General features: G+C 45.0%; 1 long non-coding RNA gene across 1 annotated transcript in view; it reads left to right on the forward strand.

The window, feature by feature from the left end:
- The window catches only part of LOC138566623 (uncharacterized), a 40,734-nt gene extending 23,287 nt beyond the window's left edge, over nt 1–17,447 (forward strand). The window contains exon 3 of the long non-coding RNA XR_011301983.1: nt 10,904–17,447. This is a non-coding gene — a long non-coding RNA (uncharacterized lncRNA). The remainder of the gene's footprint in view (nt 1–10,903) is intronic.
- The last annotated feature ends 244 nt before the right edge of the window (nt 17,448–17,691 follow it).

A 17,691-nucleotide genomic window follows, 5' to 3' on the forward strand; every position in this document is an offset into this window, starting at 1 on the left:
GTGGCACCCCGTCACTCTGCCCTGTTGACATGCCTGGCTTCTGGGTCTGCTGACTTGTGTCCCTGTCCACTGAGGCATCTTATGCTGCTTGTCATTTGTGCATGCATTTGTGTTCACTCACCTCCTGCCTCCTGGCTGCTGGCACCCGCCTTTGCACTGCTGACTCCATCTGTCCCTTCAAAGTCCAGCACCATGCTGCATTTCTCCTCCCAGGCGGTGAGGATCAGTGGCTCAACAGAGACTCCTCCAGTCACCAGGGACTCCCGGCGGTATTGGGACAGCAGTCCCCAAACACTGACCATCAGGTCATTCCACTGCTTGCAGGAGTTCTCTCCATCACAGGGTGTGCTTGATACTGCTGTCACCTTCTGGCAGATGGAATTCCAGATGGCTATCCTGCGCTGCCCAGTGGTTTTCCGTTGGCGACTGCCATAAAGTTCCTCACAGTAAGTAATTACTTCATCTGTGAGGACCACCAGCTCCCCCTCGCTAAATTTGGGTTTGGCCAGGTGATGTTCGGTCACCTTGCCTCTTATCCTCTCCTGGGACATTTTTGCTTCTTACCAGAACCGGATCGCTGTAGGAAGTGGAGATATATAACCCTTTAAGCGCTTAGGCTGGCCCTTAAGGGGTTAATGGACTGTATTTTCCAAAATGGCCACGCATTGCTTCCCGTTCTGGCGGTGACACAATTTCCGTCAGTGCTGCTAATAGCGCCGGGATCCGCGGCAGTAGCGCTCTTAGTGCTGCTTTCTCAGCGGTAGCCCTAATTCTGGGTCAGTTACCGCCAGGTGCTAATAGTGTTACTGCCGGAGTCGGGGGCATGTTCTCGCTAGGTTGTGATGCAGCACTAATTCAGTTAGACAAACTGGCAGTAACGCTATTTCTGGTCAGCGGTAATAGCGCTGGATTACCGCCAGACTTGTGATGAGGCCCTTAGACAGCCTACAAGAAGATGGAGACAGGGTCGGACTGGGAACAGAAATAGGCCCGGTCACCCCAAAAAAAGTGGCCCACCCCTTGCCTCAGAAACGTGGCCCACCCCTCCCCTCACGACCCTTGGCCTCTGATGACATCACCAGAAGTGATGTCCCAGGAAGCGATGAAACACAACCTTTCACCCCTTGACAAAACAGGAAGTATCATCAAATAGCAATGTTCCTGAGTACACTAAATTACTGTGAATCCAAGCAGATGTTCAAGCCCAAATGATAATATGTTTTTGTGTAGCACTTACGATTAAGCTATTTTTTATAGAACAAATATGCATACAATATCACCCACCCTATGTTGGTACTCATTTATCGACTTAAGAAGAATGAAAGGCTTTTTGAAAAAAGAAATTGAAAAAAAATATCTCTAATCCGGCCCAGGCATGGCCAGAAACTGGCCCCAACTCCCCAGGGACAATTTCGGCTCGGCCACAGGCCGAAAGGCCGAGGGGCCAATCCAACCCTGGATGGAGAATAAACTCAGGATATTCATTATGTACCCTTTAAAATCGATGCTTCTAACAGTAAGCTAACAACTTATCTATAAATAACCTTTCCAAGACTTTACAAACACGATTTAGGAACTAGGGTGAATCCATTAACAGGTCATTCAGACAGTCAATCGAAAACGGGTTTGAAATGTGAGGAAAGATGGAATGTATCAACTCTGAAATTTGATGTACTCTCTCCTCTCCACCCCATCTCTTGTAGCCTTTAATCAGAGCTTGCTCTAACTTCTAACTCACTTTGCTCCCTCCCTATCTCCCTTCTCTACCCCTGCACTCTCACTCCTCAAACCTGATGCACCCATTCTACCTGGACCTCCATCATCGTTTATCCCCTTTGCCTAACGCTCAACACTTATTCCTTTCCTACACCTCTTATTATGATTTTACCTGGTACTGGAATGCACAATCCCACTACAAAAAGTCTTCCTACACCATTGACCACTTTGAGTTTTATCACCCTCAACCTTCACTTCTTCACTATCAATAAATCCTGGATCACTCCATATGACTCTGCTATTCTAGCAGCTCCCCACACTGACTCTGCTGCCTACTTCCACTCTCTCCACCTGTTGGGAAAGATGGAGGATTGGGGTTCCTTAACAATAAGGCCCTCACAACTGCCCCTGCCTACCTCTAACATGACCTCTTCCTCTTTTGAATATACCATGATTCAACTCATCCCCCCTACTAATGTCACTGCTTTGGCTCTCTGTCAATCCCCTTGCCCTCTCAACTCCTTATTTTCTTACACAAACCTTCTTCTCCTTAAGTCATTTCCCACCAATCTCCCCATTGTCATGCTGTGGGACTTCAACCTTCACAGGCCCCCTGCAGCTACCCTCCTTGAACTTAACTCCTTCATGTCTGACCACTCCCTCCATTCCCTCAACAACCTACCTAGCCACTCTGGTAGAAACTCGGTCGACCCTGTTGTTCTCTCTACTTCACTTTACTCCTCGAACCTCTACATTGACCTCTTTCTATCTCATTACCCCATTGTCAACTTTCAAATCTTGGTCCCGCCAACCTTTTGCTCCTCTTTTACCCTCTTCAATGACCAAGAGAAAATCCAAGCAGGACTCTCTTGCCCCTTACCTTGATGATGTGAGGACCTATCTCCTGTCTCTCTCCACTATTCAGGCCTCTTCCATTTGGCCATACCTTTTCTGACTTTCACTATGCACTTGTGCGGCCCTTTGAACCACACTATCTAGCAAGCAAATTCCAGCCTTCCCGCCCCATCTGCAGCCCTGCATCACCTCTGAGATTCAGACCTACAAAACAAGCATGCATCATTATCTATGATGCTGGTGCAAATCACGGATCCCCATTCTACCCCTAACCCACAAACAGTCCCTTCCTGCCCTCACCTCTGCACTGGAGTCTGCTTCACAACTCTAATCTTCTCTCTTTGCAATCACCCCTGCAAACATTCATCTACCCTCCATGCTTTTCTCATACCTTCCAAACCAATATCCATTGACTCCTATCACTCTGTTAATGACTTGGCACAGTATTTTCCTTTAAAATCTCTAAAATGTGTGATACTTCCATAGCCCTCCTCTCTCTTCCTACCCAAGCCTCCTTCTGTTCACCACCTCTCGCCTGTTCCCCTTCTATTATCGACTACCTACCGAATTAGTACTCATCATTTGTAGTGTCAACCCATCTTGCTCTCCCATCTACCCATTTGCTTCTCAAATGGTCTAAGACTTAGGGCCTCATTCTGAGGCTGGCGGTGAGGGGTTAACGGTGCCGGTAAGGGTGCCGGTGCAGTTAACCCCTTACTGCTGCCTAACGAGGTCCGTTAGCGGGTCCCACTAAGGGCAGCTGGTATTACCAGGCGCCCTTATTGGGAGCCGCTAAAGGACCAGGGAGCTAACAACGGGCCCGTTGTTAGCTCCCTCCCCATTCCCATTGAGCCCTGTGGGGGCTCGAATGAGAATGGGGATGGGTTCCCTGAATGGGGAAATACCGGGTCCTCCAAGGTTGGAAGGGCCCGGTATTTCCCCATTCAGGGAACCAGACCCAGTGTGTGGTATGGGGTTAGTCATGGCGCTAATAGCACCACGGCTACCTCCATACTCGTAATGACAGTCTCCATCACCTGCCCATATATCTTTGAGCACTTAATCCTCTGCCTCTCTCGGTTGGACCCTTCCCTGCCCCCTTTCAAATCTGCAACTGCCCTACCTCTTTCAAAGAAACCCTCTGTTGACCAAAACATCCCAGTGTATTATCTCCCATTTTCCCTGCAATGGAGATCCACTTAAATCTTGCTTCTGTACTAAACACTCCACCAAGACTCCACTGATGGATGTCTCTAACTTTCTCCCTGATGCTCACTTCTCTAAACGTCCTTATATACTCAAACTTTTGGATCTCTCTGCTACATTCAACAATATCAACCACTCCTCTCTCCTCATTTTTCCAGGTCCTTGAGGTTTACAAATCCGCTCTCACATGGATACTGGATGGTTGCACCTTTAAAATGTCCTCGAGTTTAAGAACATTTGAACCCTATACTCTCCCTGTCAGTATCCCCCTCTTTATGCCCTAGGAAGACTTAACTGAAAGACTTGCTTTCACTTTTTCTTCTTTGCTGGCACACTCAAATAATGTTCTCCTTTACCTACTTGTCCCCAGCCATCTTGGAGCAGATTATGAGCTATTTCACTGCAATACATCATTGGATGGCAATCCACTGCCTAAGGTTGAGCTCTTCAAAAACGGGAGTCATCTTTCTCCTGGCTTTCAACTCAGTCCCTGCAGACCCCTCTCCTATCTTCTTCTTTCCAGCCCTTGTAGCCCCCTCATGCAAGGTTTGCAATCTTGGGGTCCTGTTTTATAGTTTGATTTGATTTGATTTGATTTACTTATACCGCATAACTTGGCAAAATGAACCGCATCCGGCTGCCGATCTTAATCAAGCTTCAACCTTTCCAGCAAGGAGTTACTTTAGTTTGCTGCTAAATGACCACTAGCCTTAATTAAACAAATGGATCTTCAATCCTTTCTGTAACTGGGTCATCTCTTTCAGGTTCCTAATCCTCCAGGGGATGGATTTCCAAAGTTTTGGTCGATTGACAGAGAAGCGTCTGTCTCCTCTGGTGATACAGCAATACATTTGACATCCCTGTTCTTCAAATAAATACAAATACATGACCGGCTGCAGCCATCATATGCCCTGGGAGATCCTCACATGGACAAGTGCTGCCACCATAGACTAGGTGCAGAGTCATATGGTAAGCAATTACCATCATATGACAGGTGCTGCATCAGCATCCAGGTGCAGCTATATACACCCATCAGTATATGCTCAGCCTCACTTGTCTGTGCCAGGAATAGCCATAATGTACCTATATACATACACCTGCTCATATGCCAATTACAGACTTGTATATTAAGCACTGCCTCACATGATCCGATAACATGCCAAGGTTGGCCAACATATGTCAAGGTACTCCAAACCCATGCAGCATTTTATGCTTTCACAAAGTCCACATGGACCATAAGACTTTTCCCAGAATTCACCCTGCATATTCGGTGCAGACGTTCAAACATAAGATTAAAAAAGTATTCAAAGTTCTGACTAGCAGAGTGTGTAAACCCAAGGATATAATTTCCCAAAATGTACTCTGCATCAGTCACTGCTAACTTAAGGATACAACGATATTGACCATAATACATTATATACCACTCATTACGGATATCACCACAAGCATTCATTTAGCCTCACTCAGAATAGGTTCTCACAAATGATTGTTTGTTGGTACCACAATTGCTCACTGTGTAAATTCTATCAAGGACTACATATCAGAGAATGCAACATCTTGCACAGTATAAAAGCCCACATAGTGGTCTCTATATCCCAGAAAGCATTCTGCCTCTATTCAAGGGTCCCCACAGAACTATATGTCCCAGAATGCACTGACTCTCATAATGGCACATTAGAGCACTTATCCAATAGTGTGCTGTGGGTTACTTAATTAAAATCTTCTAAAGGACTTTATGTGCCGACTAGCTGTTCCTTCTCAATGCAGATGCAGCATTGTACGTCACAAGGGACAGCCTACCTCACATACAACAAATTCCCCAACACATAGAGGACTACATGTAACGTACTGCAGAATGCTCCGCTCAGTGCATAAGCTCCAAAAGAACTGTATTTCTATTAACTCACTCTGCTTCCACACACTATGGATGCCTCCAGAGAACTACATACCAAGGATATAATTTCAGAGAACTACATACCATAGAATAGACTGTGCATCACCAAACACCAATGCCCCATAACACTGCCCTTCCACAAATATGTCTCACTCAGTTCAGAAGCCTCCCCAAAAAGATATCCATGTCCAGAAAGCACCCTGGCTCACTCATTGGGGAGATTCCTACCGGAACTCACATGCGGAGCAGATGCTCTAGCAGTATGATGCACATAGAATTCACCCTGCCTGATTACAAAAGAGCTCCCCTCTAAAAGGACTACCAGGTTTCAAAATTAAGATTCAGTGAGCAGGAGTTAAAATTAGCCCCTGGGTGTCGTGAATCACCCAGTAGGGAGAATAGCTTCCCTCCACGGCCGCCTTGTCTTCCTCTCTCATTTCTGATTGTCTGACTGCTATTCAGGCATGCTGCTAACGATCCCTGCCTTAATGCCAGTAATTCTGAGATCCTTCTCATTGGTAAACCAGCTACCTCCTTCCCTCCTACTCTCTGGCCACCCTCCATGGGTCCCCTCGCATAAGCATCTTGTGAGGCAAAAAACCTTGGTGTCAGCTGCACCTCCTCAGAGGCATTCTCCCTTTCCTTACCTTCCCACAGAAACTCAATGTCTCCAGAGCTTCGGTCCTCTCTAGGCTGGACTACTGCAACAGCCTCTTCCTCAATCTTGCTAATTCCTCACTTCAACCCCTTTAATCAATCCAGAATAGGACTGCAAGACTTATCCTTGGCATCAAGCCCAGGGACCACGTCTTCAGCCATCCACAAGGCTTTCTGTGGCCTGGGACCCCGCTGCATCCAACTCTCTCTCCCTAACTACCTCCCTGCGATAGCCCTTCAGTCTTCTAGTTCCACTCTCTGCATATCAGACGTTTTTTTCAAAGCAGAGAGTGGGGGATAGATCTATCTATTCTGCAAGAGCCTCCCTCTGGAATGGCCTCCCTGCCCTTCTTGAGCCAGATCTCCTTAAATTCCGGAAGTTTCTCAAGACCTTCCTTTTCTCTTCCTCCTTCCCTCTCCCCCTCCGCTGCTAATGTTCTCCTCTACCACATTTTTGACTCGCTGCCTGGTTCTTTCTGAGTCATACAGGGCACCAGGCCCTCCTCTCCCAGGCTACCCCAGCACTTTGGTCTCCCATGATCCCCCCAAACCTGCACTTGCCCCACCAGGCTCCCTTCTCCTGTACTAGCCCGGTAGGTGCTGCACCCCTAATGAGCCCATTCCAGCTTCGTCCCCAAACTTAGCATGTGGACCTTCTCTCCCTGCACTCCCTCCATTTCCCTGGCACTTGTCCACCTTGCCTCCCCTTAGCACTCTCCTAGCCTAGGGGCCCTCTTCCCCATGCCTCCTGCACTTGTGCGCTCTTCACTCCCTCCTGCACTTCCCTTCCCACCTCAGCATTAGCGCATTCCTCTCTGACCTGCACTTCCACCCCTCTCCCCACTCCTCTTTACTTCTTGTTACTGCACTTGCATGATTCAAATGACACAAGGCCTAGTAGGACCATTTTTGTTATTCTTCATCCCTTTTTTAGTCTTGTGGCACCTTGAAACACTGTTTGCTGTATAGGCGCTTTATAAATACCCAATAAATAAAAACACAGAGTACCACAAATTGGACTTCCTCAGGAGGGCCCCCCTCATCTGTGCATATCCTATCCCACTAGACTGGTCTGACCACGCTGCCATCCCATTAGCAGTCACCCACTCGACTATGGCCCACAAATGTCACGCTAAATGCGCCATCACCAACACCACTTATTAAAAACCTTCCCTATCAATGAGCTAGAAGCAAACTTTACAGACTTCCCCACCAGAAGGAATGCCTCGGGCCTCCTAGAACTATGCAACAACTTTACTATGAAACTGGTGGACACGTATGCCCCGCTAAAAATCAGCTGGGATAACACCCAAACCATCCACCCCTTGGTACACACCATGCTCGCCTCCAACAAACACTCAATCAGAGAACCTAGGGAAACAGTGGCACAAAAACTGTAACGCGGGAGACCTCACCAACTTCAAAACTCTAATTTCTGATTACTGAGGCCAAGGCTGCTAACTACTACACCACCACTGCAGCAACCTCTAACAGGATCAAAGCCATCTTTGAAGTATTAAAGCAGTGTTCCAAACCCACACCCACACCTAAGGTACCTGCAACTCAGGAAAAATGTGACAGAATCAACACATTTTTTATTTAAAAAAATAGACAAAATTGGTGAGACAATCGAATAAACATCTCACAGCATTAGCACCCCGTGCACCGCGGCAGGCACACTTCCCCTCTGTACCAAATTCTCTCCTCTCTCTCTCTTCCCACTATCTCCTAAAAATGATTGCCACCCTCAAACCTACTTTTTACTCTGACAATATAATCCCAGCCTCAATCATTAAACAATTGACAGGCCTAGCACTCAACGTGCTCCTCAGCATCATTAAAGCCTCCCTTAAAAAAGGGAAGGGCAACTTCATGACACCATCAAGACTGGTCGCATACAACCTCTTTTGAAAAAAACAACCCTAGATCCTGATGACCTGGCCAACTACCGGCTCATTACGAGTCTCCCGTTTATTGGCAAAATCATGGAAAAAGTTGTTGCTTTGAGACAGCCACCCTCTAGATGGTGGATGATGTCCTCCAAATCATGGAAAAGGGCGACCCATGCCTCCTCATCCTCCTTTACCTCTTGGCTGCATTTGACATTGTTGACCACTTAATCTTTCTCTCCTTCGTTGCTGAATGAATGGGATTCTCTGGCACTGACCTGAATTTGTTTACCTCCTACCTCTCGGGCAGACACCAGGCCGTACAGTTCAACTCGTTCCGTTGTAACCGACTCCAGGACTCCCTCGTGTGGTGTCCCCCAAGGCTCCATCCTCTCAACAATGCTTTTTAACCTTCACTTGCAGCCTCTGAGCACTCTCCTCAAAGATCCCAATAGAGCCATCCATCAATACACAGACGATACTGAGTTGTACATGAGAGTAAATAGCGCGCAGGGCATCATTAATCTCTGTGATTACCTAGCCATCATGCAGTCCTGGAAGTCGACAGCCTATCTCAAATTAAACACATTCAAAACTGAATTAGTCCTCATCGGTCCGACCACTAAAACACAATTTGTCCATCAATGGCTCAATGAAGGATTTGATACACAACTCTCAGACTCAGCAAAATCCTTAGGCTTCACTATCAAAAGCAGCCTATTATTATTATTATTATTATTATTATTATTATTATTATTATTATTATTATTATTATTATGGTATTTATTGAGCATGGACCTAGCTTCGAGAAGCAGTGCTTAACAGAGATATACACCAATACAGACACATAAAGGAGCACTTTACAGAGGAAGAGAGACTCCTTGAAGAGATGGGTCTTGAGATCTTTTCTGAATTGGAGGAACATGGTCATGAGTCTGATGCCGACATGGAGGAGGTTCCATAGTCTTGGGGCATAGGCAGCAAAGGCTTGTTTTTTGGTCCTTTCCTTTTTTCAGCAGCGGATTTCAAGTCCGCACATGTGCTGGCTTCTGGTGGTGCTCTGGCCGCCGGAGATGAGTTTCTCCGTGAGGTAGCTGACATAAGCAGATTCTAAGCTGATCATCTAAGCAGATTCACAAGTCTCAGAAGACAAATATTACTTACCCAGTAATCGTCTTTCGGTGGCTTGTGTCTGCTTAGAAACATATGTGCCCACCCAGCTTCCCCACATGGGAGCTGAGGCTCACTACAAAAGCAAGGCAACACTGACACAGTACACACACGTCATGTCAGAAAAACAAACGATCCGAGGGCATTGATGGGTAAAGAATCACTGGTCCTTGTACATGTCGGATAGAGACAATATCCCTGTCGATGCCCTTTTTCGAATCTGAAAAAACAAGATGCAATACTCTGAGACAGCCACTAGATGGAGGCCTATGCATACCACGTGAATCTAAGCAGATACAAGCCACAGAAAGATGATTACTGGATAATTCATTTTTTCATATTTTATTTTTATTAGATGGTCAAGACTCCACACATTAGTCCTCATTACGAGTTCAGTGATGCGGTACATTTTTGGCAGTAATTCTGTTACCACTACTTTATTTGCAAGTACAATAATTACTGCAATTTTTACAATACCACCAAATTCAGACTTTGAAGGTGAAGTGGAGGATTTACCTCCAGCACATCACTAGAGGTCAATCCTCCACTTTACTAAAAATATACAGATTTATTGCAGCCAAATCACCACTCACGGTTAATATGCAAAAATCCCTAGGGCCTCCAAAAATGGGGATGAACAATGCCTTAACACCATTCGTTAATCTGCTGAATTGAGTGGCGATAACAGTAAATACATTTAGAGGTAATTAAAAAAATAGAATTACAGAATTACAGCCATTCTGGTAATGAGACCAGGTTTGTTTACTGTGTACCACTGTATTGCATATTTAATTATGCCTTCACATCATCTTCAGAAGAGGAGCTTTGCACTACTAACTTTTTGGAGATGTTGTTTCATAGATGAATAGGATTTCCATCAGCCCCAACTGTGGGCATTTGCATAAAGTGCTCTGAGCACAGACAAAGCCTCAGTTTATTGTAGACTGAACAATGAGTGGACCATCACATACAGGGTCTGGCATTCCCCAAGTCTCGGGTGTAGGCAGTATAACTGGCATCTTTGTGTTGTATTCCACACAGTTCAAACAAATTACCACGGTCCAGCTTTCTCTGTGGTACTCCCTCAAGTGTCAATTAGTCAAACACGTCCTCACGTATCGGAAACACTTGTTTTACAGGTCCCACTGGTTAGTTACATCAGTTAGCTCTAGATATTCCTGGTTGTCATGCTAGTTTCTCAGGTGCTCCCATCGTCCTCCTTCAGCAGGTTGTCTAATATGAGGGCTAAAAGGGTTCTGTAGAATTGCTGCTGGAGTCAGGCATATTCCCAGATCTCCTTTGCCCCTCCGACCCCTTGCTGCCTTAAGTCCAGTGATAGGAAAACTGGATCATGTTTCTGCTCACTGCCTCGCGCTTCCTGACTACTGCTCTTACCTGGGATACAGAGGTCCAAGGATCTTCGTGCTTGGACCTCTGTTGAAACTGGTTGGTTGAGTAGAAAATTGCTGCTGACAATGTGATCTGAAAATAAAATAACTGTGAATTGTGTCTCTAGTTTCAGGGCGAGATTACATCTTCAGCAGTCAGACTGGAGAACGGCGTTGGGTCTGAAGTTTGACGACCTCCCAAGCTCCCCTCTGCTTCAACTCAATGAGAAGAGGACAAGACATGCTTTGTTATGAAGACGGGGATGGTAACCATGAAACCCAATGACCACTTTACATCACCAGCTTGCAATTAGAATTGTTATTTCATTAACAGAAATACATAGGTCATGATGCAAAAGATTGGTGCTTACCTTCCTGGAAGTGGAACTATGTAGGACATGATAAACTACCATTTTCTCTAGAAAACAATGCAGGTTTTAAAATGGTTAAATTGTCAAGTCGCTATTTGGCCTATGTAATATTAAGTGTTCTGGCATGGAAACTTCTATTTAAGCATGCAATCTCCTATCCTTCACGTTTGTCTGATGTGATCATGACCATTCAAGAACTATGTATCTGACACTGACCCTGCTGCAAAAACATGAAAGTAGCTATCCATGCCTCTGCCCCAAGCTAACTGTCTGTCACTAGCCTAATGAAAATCAGACCTCTCAAATTTAAAAACTAAAATGTCCTCTGGCCAAGACTAATGCCTCTGGGGGTAGTGTTGTGTTCTGGCATTCAGGATGCGAGGGCTTAAATCTCTAGCCCAGAGGAGCCCAGGGGGGGCTTGGGCACCTGCTGGAGAGGTGGTGTAGGGTTGCAGGGCCTCATCAAAAATGGTGGCTTGTTGACAACGAGGAGGCATAAATTAGCAGTGTTTGACTTTCTCTCATGGTCAGTAGCACTGGAAAAAGACACGTCTATTTCTATGAAGTCTTTCTTATATTTGGGAAAATAAATCAGATGAACCTTAGAAAATCTTTCTGTAAACGATATAAACGGAAAACCTCTTTAGCACCAAATGAACAAAAGCAATCCTTGAATCAAAGCAAACTTAATGAAATCGTAGTTGATACCAATGCCACGCTGAGGTCCTTTCCATCTTCAGGTTGTATGCATCATATCCCCCATTCAAACTGTAACATCTCAGTATGCTGCACATTATTTTGAACAATATTCACATGTACAATGTATCACCCCATATATTGTCAATAGGTTATTTTGTATCATTGATACTCAAGTTGACTTTCTCTAAAGAGTCCAATGCAGAAATTTCTGAAATGATGTCATAACTTTCAGTTGTGGAGATGCTTTGCGATGATTAGTCCTCTAGCAATCCAGGTATTTCTAACAACTGAGCACAATCAGATCCTGAATGAATCATTATTTATTTTACTAGATTATCCTGGCCAAGATCCCTTTCCGCTACAGTTTTAATTTTGCATATCCAATAAAAATGATGTGCTTGCATTTCCTCATAGCTAGACAAAACGTACCCTCTTATTTGTTACCACTGTTCAGAGCACTGGTGGCCTGACAGCTCTTCTACATTAATGAGATGCCAGTTCCTGAGTTGACAGCCCATTCAGATTCATGAGCTGGTAGGGCCCGAATTGTACAGGAGATATCCTGTCAATGTAGACCTGTTGGTGCTGAGAGCCCTTTTCCTGCCTGTCAACCATTTTTCAAACTGGCCACGCTGTGAATACCATCAGGCAGGGGCTACCATCAGGAGTTGCAGCAGGAGACAGGAGGAGACCATCAGAATTAAACAAGCGACACAAAATGTCTCCACATCCACACACGCCAAAGGTAGGACTCTAGACTGAGTTGCTGATTTGAACTGCAACATTAGAATCACTAATAAAATACCGCAACCTTGGACCGACCACCACTTAATCTCTTTTTCCACCCTACTTGACCTCGTCCATCCTAAACCGATACTCAAGGCACCGCCTCTCCCTACTAGATGTAAAAAAGAGATCACGGCAGAAAATCTCCTACCTCACCTTCTCCCTTCTCTTGATCATCTAACTAACAACGCAGACCCCACCCTGTTGGTAGAAGTATTCAATAGTGCCATGACTAAGGCCCTTGACACCATAGCCCCTCTTAAAACATGCAAAAGTATACAAATATCCCATTTGAATAATTGGTTTACACCACACTTGAAAGAACTAAGGATTCAAAAAAGAAAGTTGCAATCAATATGGCGCCACTCACCCACTGGAGAGAACAAAATCAAGCTAACCAACCACTCTAATCTTTACAAAAAGGAAATCATTAGCACAAAAAAAACACGTTCATTGATAGAATATCTAAGGCTAAATCAGACACCAAGGAATTATTCTCCATCCTTAGAGAAATTGAATCACCTATACCTCAATTCGACAATACCCCCAAAGACAAGCCCTGGTGCACTAAAATACAAAAGGCCCTAGTAGGCAAAATCAGCTCCTTCCAAACTAAAATTGCCAATAAAAAAGCATCCTTGAACCTGTACCACAGCAGCATCTACTAGTTAATCCTCCTAACAGCACCCCTCACCTATTTAGCTTCTAAGAAATATCTATAGTTGAAACAGAAAACATTATACTCTCACTAAAACCCTCTAACTGTAAAGGTGACAATTGCCCAGCCCAAATCATAAAGGACGCAGCAAGAGATCTAGCCCCCTTTAGCTCGAAACCTATTAATGCATCCTTTAAGTCAAACCTTGTGCCTAACAATCTCAAACAATCCTGGGTGCTCCCCCTGCTTGAAAAACAAACCTTAGAACCAACTATACATATGAACTATAGACCCATCACCACAGTCCTATTCCTACTTAAAATCATTGACAGAGTAGCTTACCTACAAATTCAGGACTATTTGGAAATCAACAACTTATTAGGCTCAAGACAATCTGGCTTCCGTCCCCTCCACGGCATAGAAACATGATTGACCTCAAGACCCAAATTGACGAGCTGAAGGACAATGGCAAAACAGCTATGCTACTCCTCCTTGACCTGTCGGCGACTTTTGATCTGGTAGATCATGCAGTTTTATGCAATCATCTTAGATCCGCTGCCCACTTTTCAAGTGATGCCATAACCTGGATACAATCCTTCCTTGCCAACCGTACGAGAGTCTTCTCCCCCTAGCAGCTGCCGACCCCATACAAGTCACCTGTGGTGTCCCACAAGGGTCATGCGTATCCCCCACCATGTACAATATCTTTACTAAGCCTCTATTTGACAGGTTGGACAGACTGTGTGTCATCTACACCAATTATGCTGATTACACTCAAATCCTCATCCCATTTTCGGGCAACTACCTGGAAGATTCGGCCTTAGTATACAAGATATATCTCCTCATTCAGGCATGGATGGCATCCCATGGCCTCTGCCAGAATGACGAGAAAATGGAGCTTCTGATCTTAGGCTCAGAGCCGGCTATCAAAAAGCTTAACCCTAGTTATGACTCATTTAACATTGATAATAATGTCATCAAAGTGATGCCTGCAGTCAAAACCCTTGGTGTCTATCTCGACTCAGCGTTCACATTTAAGAAACAAATTAATGTCTTAGCATCCTCTACAGCCTACACCTGTAAATTGATCCGAGCCTGCCGCCCGTTCCTATCTGATACCAGCTGCATTACTCTTGCCAATGCACTTATTCTATCCAGACTGGATTACTGCAATGCTCTATATGCAGGATCCAATAAATACATTCTTGATAAACTACAAAGGCTCAAATATAACGGTCTTAGAGCAGCGCTAAATATCCCGATCAGAGAGCACATCTCGGCATTTCGCAGCAAAATACACTGGCTCAAAATCAGAGACAGGATAACTCTCAAAACCTCTCTCTTACCTCTAAATGTCTTAACAATATAGCTCCTCCCTACCTTGTTGACAGGGTTACTAAAAGAACGTCTGACAGACCCACGTGACTGACCAATGCCCACAAGTTTATGGTTCCCAGATACAAAAAGAGTTCTGCTGGCGGCTCTAGCTTCCCAGTTATAGCTGCCCAAACATGGAATGGACTCCCTGTTGGCCTTAGAACTGATCAGCCCTACCCTAGCTTTAGACGGAAAGTTACTACCTGGCTACGAGCTAATGACATCAAATCCTGACTTCCCTCCTTTATGACCTATCACCTTTGCCTTGACCCGCACTCCCCTACCTCCCCTTTGTTAAATGACTATCTTTCTGAATGCAGTTGCTATGTATTCTCCTATTGCTCTGCAACTAAGTATACTATGCACACCAATTCTGTAACCAAGCTCCTAAGTATTCTTGTATTCGCGGTAACCAAGTTCCTAAGTATCCCTGTACTGCTCTGTAACGAAGTTCTTCAGTATTCTTGTATTGCCTGTGCCCAGCTACCTGAGGGTTTTGGACTAGTGCTATATCAAACAAACAAACAAACAAACAAACCTTGGAACATCTAACCTAATCTAAGTGCTTACGTAACATTAGTACCCAGTGTGGCAAATCCATGGGATACACTTCATGTGGATTGGCTCATTTCCGAGCAATACCACAGTGTAATCCCGTAGACGCACCATGTGGATTGGCTCGTTTCCGAGCAATACCACAATGTAATCCCGTGGATGCACTTTTTGACTCTTTTTTTTCAGCTGCGAAACACAATGCATCTCGCAGCCGGGAAAAAAACATTAGTATCCTTGTCTAACGGGCCAGGGTACTAATGGCAATAAGCCCCTCGAGGGCAGGCCATTACCACCCACGGTAATGCCCCCGGGGCCTAGTGCTAAAGTAAAGCAATACTTGGTGACTGCCTATAGTGTTACCAGCAGAAAGTCACCAGGGGGTGCTGCTGGGGCCCTAAAACATCAACTCACTTTAAGCCATGTGGCAGCAAAATGGCTCCTCGTCTGGAGCAGCAGAAATCCTTGCACCATCACTGAATCCTCGATGTGGTGGTGCTGACTGTCAACAACCTCCCTTACACTGCATTGCAGCCCATAGGCATATAGGCCTGTCAGACTGAGTTCTGTGACATCATCATCCTCAAAGAGTGACTTGAACATGTTATGGTTATCTTACATATTATATGACTTCTAACTTGCAATATCTGCACTCTGGCCCTGGGCCAAAACTCCATGCGTAGGACAATAAGAAAAACAAACAAGAATATTTTACAGAAATGTTTTCAATTCTATGATGGGCGCCGCTATCCCAAGAAAATGCAAGGGAATTACCTGCTTTTCAAAAATGGTATAACTTATTAAAAACAATTTCTTAAGTCAAATAAGTGTTCGCTTTAGGTTGTGCGTGTGTGCCAGATGTACCAGATGTTTAACATAAATGAGTCCTTCGTTATTCACAGTATGAAAAGTAGGCCGGCCAGAGAGGACCCCAGAGGAAAGGGGCACTAGGCAGATGCTGCTGCCAGCCACTGCTGGGAATTGCTGGGAGCTGCGCAAGTTGCCATGTGTACATAGTCTTACCACGTTTGCTAAATGTAAAAACCGGACTTGATGCCCCGCCCACCTGCTAAACGGCCACGCCCCTTTTTCATATGTTTGAAACGAGCTAATGACGATTAATGAATGCTTTGTTATTCTGTAATATGTGTTGGCTTATTAAATTGTTCTATCTCTTTGAAAATAAGGCTTGGTTGGTTTAGTTAGTTTTGTTAGTGAGATTTCTAACAACTTCCAAGCCCACTGATATTGCTAATGCATGACACTGGAATTGAGCTACTAATTAAATTATCATTAAAAGAAACATTATATTAAATTATGCAGTTGTTTCTATATGCGGTGCTCACTAACTTGGTTCACTATCTCACTTCAGTGATCTGCTGCCAAAACAAATCCCTTTGCACTGTAACATATTTTAGGTTCCTCTTTAAACTCTTGGCAAGGTTATCCTCCAAGGGAAGTATATAAGTGGCTGGCAATGTCCTGGCAATACCGGAAGTGGAACATGATTCATAATAAAAACATTGGGCATAAATGGCGGCAGAGAGCGGGGGATGGCAGGCGCTGGCCACTTGTTGTCCAGTAGGTAGAGGACCTGATGAAGGACGCCCACCTCTGCGATGAAGCAAGTCAGTGCAATGAGGGTGCTGCTGCTCCATGAGTCAATGCTGCGTTCCCGGCGGCATGAAGCAGCCTGCTCTTGAGGGTAGATCTGCTGTGGTGGCAGCAGGCCTCCAAACCTTGAGGCTCTTCCCTGCATCAGAACTAGAGGCCCTGCTGATTCCAAACATCTGGACCCTCCCGGCAGCCGGTTTACTATTGGCAGCTAGTTTGTGAGTGTATGGGTTTATGTCGACCTTAAGATTCACCAACATGAGGTTTAACACCCTTATCTTCATACATCTTCCCCCACTTCTTCTCGGCCTTACCTTTATCGGGGGGCGGGGTGTCACTATACTCCTTGTTTTTTCCTTTTTACCTCACCTATTCATTCCCAGACTCCTTCACAGCTTTCACTTCTGCCTCCCCCCCTTTTTTCTGCTTCTGTCCTGTGTTTCCATATTTGTTTGCCTGCTTCTTCCCTACCTTAGAACACATGTTCACTAACACCTCTGCCAAGATAGCCCTATCTAGCAGACTTAAAGACACTTAAATAAAAAGGTCTTATTAGGAACAGGCAAACGTATTGGAAGGGTTGCTTAGACAATGTTGCACACTGAAAATAGGCTTTAAGGAATAAAAACGAATGAGATTGTATAGACGCACGATGTCACAGTTTTAAAAACCATGATCAGTTTCTAATTTGTTCCATTATCTCTGGTCTTCTTTTTTAAGATGCGTGTGGTCTCCTGCAGAAGGGTTGTGACCTAGCAGTCCTGGTTGGACTGCCACTTTGGGAATCGGTCTTTTCCATTCCTGTAATGGCTTGGCAGGGGAAGAACGGTGTCCGGGAGGGCTGCCCGGAGCATTTGGC

Source organism: Ambystoma mexicanum, chromosome 2p (assembly GCF_040938575.1).
Source record: "Ambystoma mexicanum isolate Mex_15411 chromosome 2p, UKY_AmexF1_1, whole genome shotgun sequence".
Classification (NCBI taxonomy): domain Eukaryota; kingdom Metazoa; phylum Chordata; class Amphibia; order Caudata; family Ambystomatidae; genus Ambystoma; species Ambystoma mexicanum.